Raw genomic sequence first — 17,361 nt, 5'->3', positions numbered from 1 at the left:
TTTTGTATTTTTAGTAGAGACAGGGTTTCACTGTATTAGCCAGGATGGTCTCGATCTCCTGACCCCATGATCCACCTGCCTCGGCCTCCCTAAGTGCTAGGATTACAGGTGTGAGCCACCGCTCCTGGCCTGCCCAGTTATTTGTGTTTTTATTTTTTTGACATGGAGTCTTGCTCTGTCATGCAGACTGGAGTGCAATGGTGCAATCTCAGTTCACTGCAACCTCCACCTCCCAGGTTCAAGTGATTCTCCTGCCTTAGCCTCCCAAGTAGTTGGGATTGTAGGCGTGAGTCACCAAACCTGGCTAATTTTTGTATTTTTAGTAGAGATGGGGTTTCATCATGTTGGCCAGGTTGGTCTTGAACTCCTAACCTCAGGTGATCTGCCTGCCTTGGGCTCCCAAAGTGCTAGTGGGATTGATTACAGGCATGAGCCATTGCGCCTGGCCTAATGCCCAGTTATTATTATTATTTTTTTTTTTGAGATAGAGTCTCGCTGTGTCACCAGGCACCAGCCTGGAGTGCAGTGACGTGGTCTTGGCTCACTGTAACATCCACCTCCTGGGTTCAAGCAATGCTCCTGCCTCAGCCTCCCAAGTAGTTGGGACTACAGGCATGTGCCACCATGCCCAGCTAATTTTTGTATTTTTTTTAGTAGAGACAGGGTTTCACTATGTTGACCAGGATGGTCTCGATCTCTTGACCTCATGATCCGCCCACCTCAGCCTCCCAAAGTGCTGGGATTACAGGCGTGAGCCAACACATCTGGCATTTTTAATGCCCAGTTATTTTTAATACTGTCTTTTACTCTCAAGTTTACTGGTTTGGACAATAAATGTGATCTACCCTAGTTATACTGTTAATAGGACAGACATATTCCCTGCCTGGGGGTATCTTGCCTGCTAGATACTTTAGCATTAGCAAGTAGTATATTTTGGGTAAGTGGGAATGATCCATTTGCATGTATTTTATTTATTTATTTTGAGACAGAATCTTGGTCTGTCAGCAGGCTGGAGTGCAGTGGTGGGATCTTGGCTCACTGCAGCCTTGACCTCCTGGGCTCAAGCAATCCACCCACCTCCCAAATAGCTAGGACTGTAGGTGTTCACCACCACGCCTGGCTAATTTTGTATGTTTTGTGAGATGGGTTTTCACCATGTTGCCCAGGCTGCTGTCCAGCTCCTGAGCTTAAGTGATCTTCCTGCCTTGGCCTCCCAAAATGCTGGGATTACAGGTGTCAGCCACTTTTCTCAGCTTGCATGTAGTTTAAATATTAAAGAGAGTGATTAAGATTTTACTCTGAGAAGGTAAGAACTTTGAGATCAAAGACATAGGTAAAGGGCTTAGCTCTTACAAGAGTAGCAGTCTTTCTGCTTAGAAACTAGAGGACTGGAAGAGAGGATATATCAAGGAATTTTCAGGCAAAGAGGAAGAAGCTGTGGGACTTCTTTTCTCCTTCCCTTTCTCTCCCTCTCCCTCCCAGCAGGTCGTACTCTGTTGCCCAGGCTGGAGTGCAGTGGTGCAATTATAGCTCACTGCAACCTTGAACTCCTGGGCTCATGCAGTCTTCCCACCTCAGCTTCCTGAGTAGCCAATACTGCAGGTGTATGCCACCATACCCAGCTAACTGTAGGATTTCTTAATCTTACTTTTTTAATAATGTAGGGATTGAGGTTGTCTATTTAGCATATAGTTAATCAGTGGTGAGGTTGGGATCCTGGGAGAAGAAAGCATTGAGGAAAATCATTGTAGGGCAGCTACCAAATTCACCAAATATTTATTGGCCACCTGTATTGTGCCAGGCACTCTTGTAGACAAGACTAAATGTTCTCATGGAGCAAATCATTGGCGTGAACAAGAACAATAGAAAATTGTAATGTGGTATGAAAAGAATTAAAATAGGGCAGTTGATAGTGACTGGTTGTCTTCTTCTGAGGAGGTGACATTAAGGTCTGAAAGATAAGAATTTAGCCAAGCTAAAAAAAAAAAATGCTGTGTAAGTTTAAACTTCAAGGTGGAAATGAGCTGATTATGTTTGAGGAATGGAAAGAATTCCAGTGTTTCTGCAATAGGGTGGATGAGGGAGGACCATAGTGTCATGAAATGAGATTAAAGAAGTAGGCCAGGCACAGTGGCTCACATCTGTAATCCCAGCACTTTGGGAGGCCAAGGCAGTAGGATCGCTTGAGGCTAGGAGTTTGAAACCAGCCTGAGCAACATAGTAAGCCCCTATCTCTTAAAAAAATTTAAGATTGAAGAAGTAGGCAGAGTAAGGCCATGTAGTGCCATGTGGCTGTGGTAAGGAGTTTAGACTCAAAGAAGTCTTGTGAGTTTTTTTTTTTTTTTTTTTCCCCCAGATGCAGTTTTGCTCTTGTTGCTCAGGCTGGAGCGCAATGGTGTAATCTCGGCTCACTGCAACTTCTGCCCCCTGGGTTCAAGCGATTCTCTTGCCTCAGCATCCCAAGTAGCTGAGATTAAAGGTGCCCACCACCATGCCTGGCTAACTTTTTGTATTTTTAGTTGAGATAGGGTTTCACCATGTTGGCCAGGCTGGTCTTGAACTCCAGACCTCAGGTGATCCACCCACCTTGGCCTCCCAAAGTGCTGGGATTATAGACATGAGCCACTGTGCCTGGCATCTTGTGAGTTTTTAAGCATAAAAGTGATATGATATGATATATGCCTTAGAGTCCTCTGACTGCTTTATTGAAGGTGAATTATTGGTGCAGAGTGGAAACATAAAGGTCAATTAAGAGGCTATTGAAATTGACCAGGCCGAAGATGATGGTGGTGAAACTTAATATGACTACCAGGATAGAATAGAAAGGATTGCTGGGCAATAGTAAAGGCCTAGTTTGAGATAAGTTAGCATGACATATCAGGCAGTATGAATATAGCTAGCATAACCTCTTAGGTGAATATGAGAAATTTGACACTGGTAGTTGAAATAACTGTCTATGAAATGCAAGATTGATAAAGGGGATGCATCAAGGCACGGGAGGCCATTATTTATTGAGTACATATTTACCAAGCATCTACTAATATACCAAGAACTCTGCTGGCTGCTAGGGTTACAACAGTGAACAAAAACAGAGGCCCATTTCTCATGGAGTTGATATTCTAATGTGGACAGAGAAGATAAACAATAAATATATAGTCATCTGTGCTATCTGTGGGGAATTGTTTCCAGGACACTTGCAGATACCAAAATCCAGAAATGCTCAAGTTCCTGATATAAAATTGTATCGTCTTTGCAATACAACCTATGCATATCCTCTTGTATACTTTAAATCACCTCTTGCTGGGTGAGCATGGTGGCTCACACCTGCAGTCCCATCAGGAGACTAAGGCAGGAGGATCACTTGAGCCCAGAAGTGATCACATTACTGGACTCCAGCATGGGTGACAGATTGAGACCTCATTTTCTTAAAAAATATTTCTCTCGGTTGGGTGGGGTGGCTGACGCCTGTAATCCAGCACTTTGGGAGGCTGAGGCAGACGGATCACCTGAGGTCAGGAGTTTGAGACCAGCCTGGCCGACATGGTGAAATCCGTTCTCTACTGAAAACACAAAAATTAGCTAGATGTGGTGACACAGGCCTGTAATCCCAGCTATTTGGGAGGCTGAGGCAGGAGAATCGCTTGAACTCTGGAGGTGGAGGTTGTAGTGAGCCAAGATTGTGCCACTGCACTTCAACCTGGGCAACAGACTCCATCTCAAAAAACAAAAATCATCCCAAGGTATCTTGGAAAATGAAAATAAATTATAATACCTAATACAATGTAAATGCCTTTTAATAGCTGTTATTGTATTGTTTAGGGAATAATGACAATAGAAAAAGTCTGTACCTGTTTAGTACAGGCCTAACAGAACCACTACCCCATCCAATATATTCTTTTTTTTTTCTTTTTAAATTTTTTTGAGACCGAGTCTCACTTCGTTGCCCAGGCTGGAGTGCAGTGGTGTGATCTCGGCTTACTACAACCTTTGCATCCCTGGTTCAAATGATTATTCTGCCTCAGCTTCCCGAATAGCTGGGATTACAGGTGCGCACCACCATGCCTGGCTAATTTTGTATTTTTAGTGGAGATGGGGTTTCACCATGTTGGCCAGGCTAGTCTCTAACTCCTGACCTCAGGTAATCTGCCTGCCTCTGTCTCCCAAAGTGCTGGGATTACAGGCGTGAGCCACCATGCCCCCCAACCCCTGCCCCCACCGCCCCCATCCAATATTTTCTATTCAGAGTTGGTTGAATCCACAGATATGGAACCCAGCTATGCAGAACACATGGATATGGAAGGCTTCCTATATAATATGTTGGGTAGTGATAAGTCCTATTTTGAAGATTTACACCTTGTTTGCCATTGTCATTAAGGTATGGAAATATATTAGGGAAAAGTAGACATTGATGAAGGAGGGGTATGTTTACTAAGGTGAAGTTAGGGAAGACCTCTCTGATTAGGTGACATTTGAGCTGACAGCTCTAAATGAAGTGAGGGAGCAGGCCTTCTGGGTATTTTGGGCAGGATGGGGAGGGCATTTTAGACTGAAGGAACTGAAATGCAAAGTGTTTGAGGCTAGACTGTGCTTGATATGTTTTATGAGCTGCAAGAGGGCCAGTGTGACTGCATTGAAGTAAGTGAGGGAGGAGGTAGCAGGAGCTGACATCATCATTGTGTATGTGCTAGATAGAGGCTTGAGTCAAGTTGTAGACCAGATTAAGGCCTTTGGTTTTTCTTTTTTGTGATGGTGGAGATGTAGATCCAGGAATGAGGATGTGGTAGGAAGTGAGAGGTCAAGTTGTGGCTGAGAGGTGTAACTTGAGACTAAAAAACTGTGAGGCCGCCAGGTGCAGTGGCTCACCCATGTATATCCCAACATTTGGGGAGGCTGAGGCGGGCAGATTGCTTGAGTTTGAGACAAGCCTGGGCAACATGGCAAAACCCCATCTCTACAAAAAATGTAAAAATTAGTCAGACGTGGTGGCACGTGTCTGTAGTCCCAGCTACTCGAGAGGCTGAGGCTGGAGGATTGCTTGTGCCTGAGAGATGGAGGTTATAGCAAGCCGAGATGGCACCACTGTGCTCCAGCCTCAGTGACAGAGTGAGAGGTCTCAAAAAAAACCCCAAACAAACCATGAGGTCAGATGTTTGAAGTATCTGAAAGTGAAGATGAGAGAAGAGGATATACAATAAAACAGTTTTGAACACCACAGGGAGGTAGGAAGAGTAGAAAAAGGTGAGTTGGAGGCACAGAGGGCCTGTAAATCATAATGGACAAGTTTATTTGGCTTCAGGTGTTTTGTTTTGTTTTGTTTTTGAGATGGAGTCTCGCTCTGTTGCCCAGGCTGGAGGCAGTGGCATGATCTCAGCTTGCTGCAACCTCTACCTCCCAGGTTCAAGCGATTCGCCTGCCTCAGCCTCCTGAGTAGCTGGGACTCAGGGTTAAAAAAAAAAAAAAAAAAAATTGGTAAAATACACACAATATAAAATTTAGCATTTTGCTTTTTCTGTTTTTTTAGATGAGGACGGGGTTTTACCCTGTTTATCAGGCTGGTCTCGAACTCCTGCTGAGCTCAAGTGATCTGGCCACGTTGGCCTCCCAAAATAGTAGGATTATAGGTGAGAGCCACTGCACCTGGGCAAAACTTAACCACTTTTAAGTGTATAATTCAGTGATATTAAGTACTTTCACAAAAGTACATCACCAGTGTCCACCTCCAGAACTTTTTCATCATCCCAAACCAAAACTCCATACCCATTAAATAATAACTTCTCATTGCTCTCTTTTTTCTTGTTTGTTTTTTGTTGTTGTTGTTGTTGTTGTTTTGAGATGGTGTTTTGCTCTGTCACCCAGGGTAGAGTGCAGTGGCTCGATCTTAGTTCACTGCAACCTCTACCTCCCAGGTTCAAGTGATTCTCCTGCCTCAGCCTCCCAAGTAGCTGGGACTACAGGCAGGTGCCACCATGCCTGGCTAATTTTTTTGTATTTTTAGTAGAGATGGGGTTTCACTGTGTTAGCCAGGATGGTCTTGATCTCCTGACCTTGTGATCCACATGCATTGGCCTCCCAAAGTGCTGAGATTACAGACATGAGCCACCACACCCAGTCTGCTCCCTCTTCTTTAGTCCCCAGAAACCGCTGTTCTATTTTCTGTTTGTATGATTTTGACTACTCTGCTTCAGGTGTCTTGTGTAAGTGGAATCATACAATATTTGTCTTTTTGTTTCTGACTTACTACACTTGGCATTATGTTGTTAAGGTTCATTCATGTTGTAGCATGTAGCAGAACTTCATTCCTTTTAACGGCTGAATAATATTCCTTTATGTACACACCACATTTTTTCGTCTATGCATCTGTTGATGGTAACTCTGGTCCTGTTTCTGCCTTTTGGCTATTGTGAGCAATGCTGCTTTGAGCACTGGTGTACAAATATGAGGGAATCCTTGCTTTCAGTTCTTTTATATACGTACCCAGAAGTGATATTATTAGATCATATTGGATCATATGCTTTTTAATTTTTCTATTTTTTTTTTGAGACAAGGTCTCACTCTGTCTCCCAGGCTGAAGTATAGTGGTGCAGTCATGGCTCAGTGCAACTTCTCCTTCCTGCAGTCAAGTGATCCTCCCACCTCAGCTTCCTGAGTATCTGGGACTACACGTGCCCCCCTGTCTAATTTTTTATATTTTTAGTGGAGACGGTGTTTCGCCACATTGCCCAGGCTAGTCTTGAACACCTGGGCTCAAGCAATCTGCCTGCCTTGGCCTCCAAAGGAACGGAAAGAAACATTAGGCATTCAACAATATCATGCTGGGATTACAGGTGTGAGCCATCACACCCGGCCATATACTTTAATTTTTTGAGGAACAATCCTGCTGTCTTCCATACTGGCTGTACCATTTTATATTTCTACCAGCAGTACACAAGGGTTTCACAGCCTTGCCTGGGTTTAGTTTTATAGTACACCTGTGATTTTTTTGTTTTTGTTTTTGTTTTTTTGAGACAGAGTCTTGTTCTGTGGCCCAGGCTAGAGTGCAGTGGAGAGATTTCTGCTCACTGCAACCTCCGCCTCCGAGTTCCAGCTATTCTCCTGCCTCAGCCTCCTAAGCAGCTGGGACTACAAGCGCGAGTCACCATGCCTGGCTAATTTTTGTATATTTTAGCAGAGATGGAGTTTCGTCATATTGGCCAGGCTGGTCTCAAACTCGTGATCTGACCTCGTGATCTGCCTGCTTCGGCCTCCCAAAGTGCTGGTATTACAGGTGTGAGCCACTGTGCCTGGCCGTGATTTTTTTTTTTTTTTTTTTGGTGAGACAAAGTCTTGCTCTGTCACTCAGGCTGGAGTGCAGTGGCATGATCTGGGCTCACTGCAACCTCCGTCTCTCAGGGTCAAATGATTCTTTTGCCTCAGCTTCTTAAGTAGCTGAGATTACAGGCATGTGCCACCATGCCCAGCAGATTCCACTATTCAAAACCAATATTCAATAATTCCACTATTCAAAATCAACCTGTGGTTTTGAATAGTGGAATGTTTTAAGTTTTTTTCCTTAAAATAGTGTTTATCATACACTGTTTTCTAGTAGTTTTAGAAGTAGCATAAATCCTTATGCTCTGCTACAAGATAAGAACTGGTAAAAAAAAGTTGTCTTCATGCTTGTAATCCTAGCACTTTAGGAAGCCAAGGTGGGTGGATCACCTGAGGTCAGGAGTTAGAGACCAGCCTGGCCAACATGGCGAAAGCCCATCTCCACTAAAAACACCAAAATTAGCAGGGTTTGGTGGTACATGCCTGTATGTAGTCCCAGCTACTTGGGAGGCTGAGGCAGAAGAATCATTTGAACCCAGGAGGCAGAGGTTGCAGTGAGCCGAGATGGCAGCACTGTACTCCAGCCCGGGTGACTGAGAGAGACTGTGTCTCAAAAAAGAAAAAAAAAGAAAGAAAGTTTTCTTCTAATTAAATTTTAGTGAGAGATTCTCACACAAATTAAAATTCTGGGACCTTAAAAAAATCTTAAGTATGCTTTGCCATAAAGTTAAAGTACTCTGTCTATGTTACTTGGTTGCGTGTAGGCATGAATTTGATCTTTTATGTTAGGACAGTGATTAAACAAAATAGATTTTTTTCTTTTCTTTCTTTCTTTCTTTCTTTCTTTTTTTTTTTTTTTAAAGAATACACTTGTTAACATCCAGTTTGGAAATTTTACAAGGAGCTGGAGAAATTCTCATTTTGGTGTTTACTGATTGATTGCATACTGCCTTAACTGTTGGAAAAATAGATTCCCTATTCAGATGACTGATAGACTAGTAAAAGCTATTAAAGGAAAAAAAAAAGTGATGGGATTACAGTTGCCACAGAGAGGTTTTCGAAGTTTGCACCTTGTTTGCAGCTGTCATTAAGATAATGGAAATTTTGAAAGATGATCTTAATGTCTTCAATATTGTTATAATTATGCTTTTTCCTTAACTGATGTGTCTTAATTTTAAAAGTTTTCCTTTAGGAGCTTCTTATGTTATGTGAACACTATGAGTAAACAGAGTGTTATAGTTTAAACTTGCCCAGTTTTTCCTAGTTCCTCTTTCTCCGATTCATTGTCTTTGCCTCAGGATTCTTTTTCATTAATATGTATGGATGTTTACGCAGTTAGAAAAAATGTTCATAAAGATGATATTGTTGAGTGCTTACTGTTTCTGGTCCTTTGATAACGTGGTGTGCTTTTTGCTTTTACTTAGAAAATAACTGTGGCCAGATTGTCATACAGTCTGCCACAGACAGTAAGGATATTGTGAAACAAATTCTGGCTGTCTGCATAGCATGACCTTTCAAAACTGTTTTCTTTGCTGCAAGCATCTCACTTAGCCTTTTGACTGCCACATGATAGAGGAAGTAGTACATAAAGGGCATTCTAAATGGCTGCCTTGTTGATCTCAATACTGTTTTTCAGACTATGTTAAATAGTCACGTATGTTATTAAATACAGTTTTATGTGGAGGATTACCGGTTTTATGCATAATAGAGTACGTTTTATATGTAATTGTATAAAACTTATAATATTTAAAATTTAAATAGAGGCCGGACACATTGGCTTACGCCTGTAATCCCAGCACTTTGGGAGACTGAGGTGGGGGGATCACCTGAGGTCAGAAGTTCAAGACCAGCCTGGCCAACATGGTAAAACCCATCTCTACTAAAAATACAAAAAATTACCCGGGTGTTGTGGCATGTGCCTATAATCCCAGCTACTTGGGAGGCTGAGACAGGAGAATAGCTTGAACCCGGGAGGTGGAGATTGCACTGAGCCGAGATCGTGACATTGCACTCCAGCTTGAGCAAGAAGAGCAAGACTCAATCTCAAAAAAAAAATAAAAAATAAATAAATGGAAAAATCACATTATTTTCAAAAAGGACCTACAGTTTTAATTCAAAATTTTAAGTATTATGAATGGAGATTATTATATATAGCTCATGACTCCAAATCTGTCATTTTTGTGAGGAGAGATTTTTAAAACGACCGTTGGAGCCCTCTTCTAGAGCTTCTGAGCACCCAGGAGAGACTTTCTTTAAAACGAGAAAATAAGGAAGCACCAGCCTGATTTTATTTTATTTATTCATTTGTTTGAGATGGAGTCTTGCTTCATATACTCCAGTAAATGTCATGCTATATATATTCTTTTGTTTCTTTTAACATTGTTGGTGAGGTTCCTTAATAGTGATGTGTGTAGTTGTATTTTATTCATTTTTCCTCTTATAAACTATTCAATATTATTATTTTTTATGAGACAGAGATTTGCTCTTGTTGCCCAGGATGGAGTGCAGTGGTACGATCTCAGCTCACTGCAACCTCCACCTCTCAGGTTCAAGCGATTCTCTTGCCTTTGCCTCGTGAGTAGCTGGGACTACAGGCATGCGCCACCATACCTGGCTAATTTTTTGTATTTTTTAGTAGAGATGGAGTTTCTTTATGTTGATCAGCCTGGTCTCAAACTCCCAACCTCAAATGATCCGCCCTCCTCAGCCTCCCAAAGTGCTGGGATTACAGGCATGAGCCACCGTGCCTGGACATTATTCAGTATTATTTATTGATCTATTAATGTACATTGGGGTTATGCCTAGTTTTTTATTACTATGAAAACTTTTCACCTTAAACATTCATTTGAATGTCATATCCTCAGCTAAGCATTTTTGTTTTTTTGATACAGAGTTTCTGTCTTGTCACCCAGGCTGGAGTGCAGTGTTGTGATCTCAGCTCACTACAACCTCCGCTTCCCGGGTTCAAGTGATTCTCCCTCGTCAGCTTTCTAACTAGCTGGCATTACAGGCAACTGCCACCACGCCCAGCTAATTTTTGCATTTTTAGTAGAGTCGGGGTTTTGCCATGTCGGTCAGGCTTGTCTCAAACTCGCAACCTCAGGTGATCCACCTGCCTCCCAAAGTGTTGGGATTACAGGTGTGAGCCACTGCACCTGGCCCAGATAAGGATTTTCCTAGAGTATTATACCCAGTAATAGAATTTTTGATGCTAAACTCTTTTTGGAAGAGGTTAAATCAGTTTATTTTCTCATTAACAATGATCTGTGAAATAGCATCTCAGTGTGGTTTTAATTTACATTTTCTTGGTGACCAATGAGGTTGACTATTTCCCCTCTTATGTTTATGGGTTATTTGGGCTTTTGGGAAATTTGTTTAATGTCTATTTTTTTATTGGGTTCATAATTCCTTATATATTCATTCTCACACTGTAACTTATAAAAGTTGTTTATTTGATCTTTTTTTATTCATCTGTTTAACATTCTTCATTGGATTTCTTACTCTTTTGCATGAAGAACAACGCCTTAATTTGACCTACTAGGATCTGTATATAGCCAGCATCCCCAGTACCATTCTGCCCCTGTTCTCTGCTTGTTGAATTCCATAAATGCTTAAGGTTTCTCACGGCTTTGCATATAGTCTTTCTTTCCTTGTCTAGCTAATTTTCTGTCTTACGTTGTCTCTGTTAAAATATCACCCTCCTGGACCTTGGTGGCTCATGCCTGTATTCCCAGCACTTTGGGAGACCAGGATCGGGTGCGGGGGAATCACTTGAGTTCAGAAGTTTGAGACCAGCGTGGGCAACATGGTGAGATCTTGTCTCTACAAAAAATGAAAAAATTAGCTGGGTGTAGTGGCATGCATCTGTACTCCCAGCTACTCTGGTGGCTGAGATAGGAGGATCATTTGAGCTCCAGAGGTCAATGCTGCAGGGAACCATGATTACACCACTGCATTCCAGCCTGGGTGGCAGAGTGGGACCCTGTCTCAGAAGAAAAAAACAAAATCACCCTCTTGACTTTATCTGCCTCAAATTAACGTACTTTATCCTCTATATTTGTTTCTGAAAATAAAATAATTCTTATCAGAAGATAACAAAGGAAGAAGAGAACTGTCAATATGTTCATTTCTGCCAGGGAATTCTAAAATGCATTGTACAGAGTAATGAACAAGGATAAAAGTTGCTCATCTTCAGCAGGAGTGAATGATTTGCTGGTGTCATAATAGTAGCCTCATTAATGATATCACCCACTGCTCTTTATGATTCTGTTTTCTGTTTGGATGAAGGGTGGTGATAAGGAAAACACAATGATATTGGACTGTTACTGAGGGAGGATATGTGGGTTTTAATTATGGCCTTGCAGCTACCTAGACTGTGTGTTTGACTAAACTAGTGAAGGCCAAATTGCCGTAACAGACTAAAAATGAATAATGGTCCAAACACAATAGACATTTGTTTCTCACTCATGAAACAGTGAAGTTGGATGGCCCCCTTTGGTAGGTGATTCTCTTTCAAGTGGTTTCTTCCATCTTGTGCCTTTATCATCCTCTATTCCACTATGACCAGTGGAAGAGGAAAGAGAAGGTTTAAGTGGCGCACCAACTTTCTTAAAAGCCCTGACCTGGAGTAGCACAGGTCATTTCCACTCAACATTCCACTGGAAAGAACTCACTACGTGACCACTTCTAATTGCACAGGAAATTGGGGTATGTATCTGCTAAGTATCCAGCCATAGTCCTGTAACTGTAGAAGAAAAAAATTAGTTTGTACCCTAGTGACCTTGGTATAGTCATCATATTTCTGTAGGTCTCAATTTCTAAGATAAGATAAGGGATCTATACTGAGGAAATTTATCACACACATACCCTTCTTCCTTAGTGATTAAATTTAAAAGGCACAAGCAAAATGTTTCCATCTTTTCTTCATTCACCTTGTTCCAATTCAATTTTGAAGAATTATGAGATGCTAAAGGTAGTTTTAATCATCGTCTTCTTTTTATCACACCCATGCTCTTCACAGCTCTGTGGCTTTTTATCCAGGCCTGGGTATAAACTGCATCATGGCCTTATTAGCAAATGGAAGCTTATAATGTGAGATGAAATAATTCTGAAGTTTTAGCTGTAGGCAAGTGTATTGGTATGATACTTAGTTGCTTTTGAAATATTAAATTAATAACTTGGTTTTTTTAATCTTTGAAAACTCATTTTCTAAATAACTTCTTTAAATATTCTATATTTTCTCTGGAATATAAGAATTTTAAATATATTTAAAAATAATTAACAGTTGGCTAGAGCTTGCATCAATTTATTCATAAATTTGGACTGTGTTAGCAATTTAGTGCAAGGAAATTGTCTTGATGGTTTTGTAACCAAAGTTGGGTAATAAGAGATGTTTTTTAAAACATTAATTTTTTTTGAGACAGTATCTCGTTTTTTCACCCAGGCTAGAGTACAGTGGCTCAAACATGGCTCTCTGTAGCCTCGACTGCCTGGTGTCAAGCAATCTTCTTTTACTTAAGCCTCCTGAGAAGCTGGGACCCTAGGTGTACATCCCCTCACCTGGCTAATCAAAAACTTTTTGGGGCTGGGCACGGTGGCTCATGCCTGTAATCACTTTGGGAGACCGAGGTGTGAGGATCACCTGAGGTCAGGAGTTTGAGACCAGCCTGGCCAACATTGCGAAACCCTGTCTCTACTAAAAATACAAAACTATTAGCTGGCCATGGTGCCGGGTGCCTATAATCCCGGCTGCTCAGACGGCTAAGGCAAGAGAGTCGCTTGAACCCGGGAGTCAGAAATTACAGTGAGCACTCCAGCCTGGGCGACAGAGTAGGACTCTGTCTCAAAAAAAGTGCTAAGATTGCAGCTGTAGGCTACCACGCCAAGCCAGAGGTTTCTTTTTCTTTTTTTTTTTTTTTTTTTGAGATAAGGTCTCGTTCTGTCACCCAAGCTGGAGTGCAGTGACATGATTTTGGCTTACTACAGCCTCGACCTACTGGGCTCAAGCAGTTCTCCCACCTCAACATCCTGAGTAGCTGGGACTACAGGTGAACACCACTGTGCCTGTGTAATTTTGTTTATTTTTTGTAGAGATGAGGTCTCACTGTGTTGCCTAGGTTGGCCTCGAGTTCCTGGGCTGATGTGATTCTCCTGCCTTGGACTCCCAAAGTGCTGAGATTATAGGCACGGGCCCAGAAGTTTCATTTGTATGTAAAGACATAATTTTTAGTTGGAGCGTGGTGGGTCATGCTTGTAATCTCAGCACTTTGGGAAGCTGAGGTGGGAGGATTACTTGAGGCCAGGAGTTTTAGACCAGCCTGGGCAACATAGTGAGACCCTGTCTCTACAAAAACAAACAAACAAACAGAAAAACAAAGAACAACAAAATTACTCAGGTGAGGTGATATATGCTTGTAGTCTCAGCTACTTAGGAGGCTGAGACAGGAGGATGGCTTGATCCCAGGAGGTAGAGGCTATAGTGAGCTATGATGGCACCACTGTATTCCAGCCTACATGGCAAGAAAGAGTGAGTAGCTGGGACTCCAGGCGAACACCACTATGCCTGATGGTGTTCCCAAGGGAACCCTAAAAAAAAAAAAAGGATCAGGTGAGGTGGCTCACGCCTGTAATCCCAGCACTTTGGCAGGTGGATCATGAGGTCAGGAGTTTGAGACCAGCCTGATCAACATGGTGAAACCCTGTCTCTACTAACAATGCAAAAATTAGCTGGCCATGTTGGCATGCATGTGTAATCTCAGCTACCTGGGAGATGGAGGCAAGAGAATCACTTGAACCTGGCAGGCAGAGGTTGCTGTGAACCAAGATTGCACCATTGCATTTCAGCCTGAGCAGTCTCAGAAATAAAAAAATAATAATAAAAGAAAAAGAAAAAAGACATAATTTTAAAAACTCACTTAAGCCACACTATTTTCTTTTTGGAAACAATAGTAACATTTAAAACTAAAGTTTGTTAATTTTAGTTTTTGAAAGTTAGTTCTCTGACTGAGCGTGGTAACTCACGCTTGTAATCTTAACACTTTGGAGGCTGATGTGGGTAGATCACTTGAGGCCAGGAATTTGAGACCAAACCCTGTCTCTACTAAAAATGCCAAAAATTAGCCAGACATGGTGGTGTGTGCCTATAATCTCAGCTACTTGGAAGGCTGAGGCAGGAGAATTGTTTGAATCTGGGAGGTAGAGATTACATGTACCGAGATCATGCCGCTACGCTCCAGCCTGGGCAACAGAGTGAGACTCTGTCTCAAAAAAAAAAAAGAAAAAGTTCTCCGTTCCATTTAAATGTCAGTAGAACTCAGGCCTGCATAATTCTAATTCTAGAGATTAACTTGTTTCCTGATATACTGAAGTTATTTATATATTAGAAGGAAATATTTCTCATAAGGAATGCCCTTGGGCCAGGTGTGGTGGCTCACAACTGTAATCCCAGCACTTTGGGAGGCCAAAGCAGGAGGATTGCTTGAGCCCGGGGCTTCGACAGCCTTGACAACAAAGCAAGACGCTGTCTGTATTAAATACAGATTTGGCCAGTTGCAGTGACTCATGCCTGTAATCCCAGCACTTTGGGAGGTTGAATCGGATAGATTACTTGAGTTCAGGGGTTCAAGACCAGCCTGGGCAACATGGCAAAACCCCATCTCTACCAAAAATACACAAAATTAGCCAGGTATTGTGGCATGGACCTGTGGTCTCAACTACTCGGGAGGCCTGATGTGGGAGGACTGCTGGAGCCCAGGAAGTGGATGTTACAGTGAGCCAAGATCATGCCACTGTTCTCCATCCTGGGTGACAGAGTAACAGCCTGTCTCAAAAAAGAAAAAAAAGAAATGACCTAGAATAAGATACAGATTTAGGAAAGTGTGTGTTGGTATTTTTTTTTGGCAGTAGAGGGGTGCTGAATACAGAAAACTTCATTGATGGTGTACAACCAAGTGGGGATTTCTAGGCTTATCCTATTTTTCAGGGTGTCTGGCATGGAAACTGTGTCTAGGATGGGAGATTCTCAGTGTGGTGGTGGGGGACTGAGTGGGGCAGGGACTGCACAGCAGCTGAGGGCCTCTCTTTTACTCTTGTGCTCTCTCACTAGCGCTGGTGTTCCAGGAGGCCTTGTGGACCATAAGGTCTACCACTCCGTTGCTGTAGCCAAATTCATTGTCATACCAGGAAATGAGCTTGACAGAGTGGTCACTGAGAGCAATACCAGCTCCAACATTGAAGGCGGAAAAGTTGGTGTCATTGTTAACACTGGCAGAGACAACTTGGTTCTCAGAGTAGCCCAGGATGCTTTTGAGGGGGCCCTCCCACACCTGCTTCATCACCTTCCTGATGTCATTGTATTTGGCAGGTCTCTCCAGATGGCATGTCAGGTCCATGATGGACACATTGGTGGTTGGGGCATAGAAGGCTATGCCAGTGAGTTTCCTGCTCAGCTTGGAGATGACTTTGCCCACAGCCTTGGCAGCACCAGTAGGTGCAGGAGCGATGTTCTGGAAAGCCCTGTGGCCATCGCACCACAGTTTCCCAAAGGGACCATCAGTGGTCTTCTAGATGTCAGTAATAGCGTGGACGTGGTAATGATTCCTCCCATGATGCCAGAGTTGTCATGGGTGATCTTGGCCAGTGGTGCTAAACAGTTGGTGGTGCAGAAGGTTTGCTGGCAATTGCGAGGTTGTTTTTTGCACTTTTCATGGTTCATGCCCATTACAAACATGGAGACATCAGCAGAGTGGGGAGAGATGATGACTCTTTTGGTTCTTCCTTTTAAATGAGCCCCAGCTTTCTACAAGGTAATGAAAATGCCAGTGGTCTGTACAATATAATCGCGCTGGCATCACCCCATTTGATTTTGGTGGGAACTTGCTCCTGGAAAATGGTTGTGATATTTTCATTGATGACAAGCCTGCCGTTCTCTACCTTGACTGTGCCATGGAACTTGCCATGGGTGGAATCATACTGGAACATATAGTCCATGTAGTTGAGGTCAGTGAAGAGGTCATTGATGGAGACAGTATCCACTTTGCCAGAGTTAAAATCAGCCCTGGTGGCTAGGTGTCCAGTAAGGCCAAATCAGTTTATCTGGCCTTCACTTTCATTGTGATGTCTCAGGGTTGTGATGGGTGTTACATGAGAAGATGTGGCTGTTGAATGGGAGAACAAAGTATAATTTTTTTAAAGAAAAAAATGAATTATTCACAGTAGTAATTGCATAATTGGTTTTCATTCTAATAGGTCATACTGCAATGATATATTGCTGTAACAAACCATTTCAAAACTTAGTGGTGTATCATTTTATTATGCTCTGGTTCTACAGTCCGGAATTTGGATGGGGCACACCAGAGTCAGACTGTCTTTGGCCCATATTGTCTGGCCCTCAGGTGGAGAAACATGACGTCTGAGGGATGGAGTTGTTGAAGGCTTCTTCACTGAGAAATTTGGCTATTGGTCCTAGCAGTCAGCTGAAGTTTGTCAGAACATCTACCCTTAGTCTCTCCCATGTGTGTCCTGAGCTGCTTCACAGCTTGGTGGCTACCTTCTAAGAATGAGCATCTCACAAGCAGGTGTCTTACGAGAGCAGAATGGAAACTGCAGCTTCTTAAACCTGGGAATTAGCAGAGTATTACCTCTGCTGTATTCTAATATATGTCAAGCAGTCACTGAAGCCATATTCAATAGAGGGATCATGCACTTCACCTCTCTATGGAAGGAGTGTAAAAGAATTTTTGCAGCCATGTTTTAAAATTATCCCAGGTTATGACAGTAGTGTTGTTTATCATGTAATCATAATTTTTTTTTGAGTGAATTTCCTTTTTTTTTTTTTTTGTTTTTAGACGGAGTCTTGCTCTGTTGCCCAGGCTGGAGTGCAATGGTGCAATCTTGGCTCACTGCAACCTCCACCTCCCAGGTTCAAGCGATTCTCCTGCCTCAGCATCCCGAGTAGCTGGGATTACAGGCTCGTGCCACCACACCTGGCTAATTTTTGTATTTTTAGTGGAGATGAGGTTTCACCATATTGGCCATGCTGGTCTTGAACTCCTG

General features: G+C 42.5%; 1 protein-coding gene across 2 annotated transcripts in view; it reads left to right on the top strand.

Annotated features, from left to right (window-relative positions):
• The window catches only part of PIK3CB (phosphatidylinositol-4,5-bisphosphate 3-kinase catalytic subunit beta), a 170,471-nt gene that overhangs the window by 31,781 nt on the left and 121,329 nt on the right, over positions 1-17,361 (top strand). The gene's annotated exons all lie outside the window — the stretch shown is intronic.

The sequence above is a fragment of the Aotus nancymaae genome, unplaced genomic scaffold (assembly GCF_030222135.1).
Source record: "Aotus nancymaae isolate 86718 unplaced genomic scaffold, 86718_ANA_hifiasm-v0.15.2.pri h1tg000019l, whole genome shotgun sequence".
Classification (NCBI taxonomy): domain Eukaryota; kingdom Metazoa; phylum Chordata; class Mammalia; order Primates; family Aotidae; genus Aotus; species Aotus nancymaae.
The sequence above is the reverse complement of the archived record's forward strand: the minus strand, read 5'-3'. Positions and strand labels throughout refer to the sequence as shown.